The sequence below is a fragment of the Dipodomys ordii genome, unplaced genomic scaffold (assembly GCF_000151885.1).
Source record: "Dipodomys ordii isolate 6190 unplaced genomic scaffold, Dord_2.0 Scaffold8, whole genome shotgun sequence".
Lineage (NCBI taxonomy): Eukaryota > Metazoa > Chordata > Mammalia > Rodentia > Heteromyidae > Dipodomys > Dipodomys ordii.
Window position 1 is genome coordinate 35,822,481 of NW_012267224.1, and position 1,506 is coordinate 35,823,986.

A 1,506-nucleotide genomic window follows, 5' to 3' on the forward strand; every position below is an offset into this window, starting at 1 on the left:
GCTCTACCACTTGAGCCACAGTGCCACTTCCGGCTTTTTTCTTTTTGCTTATGTGGTGCTGAGGAATCGAACCCAGGGCCTCGAGCATGCAAGGCAAGTGCTCTACCACTGAGCCACCCCAGCCCCGAAAAGCTACAGTTTTAACTCCTCAAAAAAATCTATTCTCAGACAAATGAAGAGAAGAATGGGGGAGGAGGAGAATACAGTAACAAATTCAATGTAAATCCTACAAAATTAAGAAAAGTAAGGGAAGCATGGGTAGGGGAGAGATGGGTGAAAATGACCAAAGGCCCGATGTTGATCAAAATGCATTGCACTCATAAATTGCTTTGTTTAACAGCAACTCCTTCATACATATATTTTGTCTTATTTCCTAATCCAGAACTGCTATTTTATAATAATTTTTTTAAGCATGACATTTTCTCAAGGAAAAAAAATACTATTCAGAAACAATCATTTTGTAACTCCATTTTTATGTGTCACCAAAGAGTTGAAATACGGATAAAAGCATTCACCACATTTTAATTATGCAATTAAGTTTTTATTACAAATGTTAAAAATTTATTGAATAAAGATTTTTTTCGTAACTTAAAACTGAAAATTTATTCATTAATGCATCTGAGACCGTCTAAATATACATGCATCTAAACATATAAGATTAGGTGCTATATAGGGACTGATATAAAGTGACCTGAAATTTTTTTTGGGGGTATTCTTTTTAATGTTTCTACCATTCTTTACCAAACCATCAAATTTGTTATTCCTTCCACAAGTACATAATTCCAGCAAAGTATCCCTTTTGTGAAAAATTTTAATATTATGTGTACAGAATAGGAATTCCTAAGCACAAAGATAAAAGTATGCCGAAGTTATTATCCATCCTGGAAGAGATCAGAGGATATAATATGTATGTTATTATATATCTGCATAGACAAATAGACATAGATTTTTCTCCTACACTGGCTTGGGTATGTCTGGAGAAAATGTTGAAAGCTTTGTAAAGCGTGAAGAATCAAATCATGTCTGCAATTGCTTAGAAGAGTTTTCCAGGGCTAAAGACTTAAAGAGAAACTTCTCTGAAGAGGAAATAAGAATGGCCAATAGACACATGAAAAAATGCTCAGCTTCTTTAGCCATAAAAGAAATGCAAATCAGGAAGTGGCTCTGTAGCTCAAGTGGTAGAGCACTTGCCATGAGCTGAAGAGCTGAGGGACAGCGCTCAGGCCCAGAGTTCAAGCCTCAGGACCAACAAAAACAAAAAAAAGAAATGCAAATCAAAACAACAGTGAGATTCCACCTCACCCCAGTTAGAATGGGCTGTAACCAAGAAATCTAATAACAACAGATGCTCGAGGGGATGTGGACAGAAGGGAACCCTATTGCATTGTTGGTGGGAATGTAAACTTGCTCAACCACTTTGGAAAGTAGTATGGAGGTTCCTCAAAAGACTCCACATAGAGCTCCCCTATGACCCAGCAATCCCACTTTTGGGCATTTACCCAAATG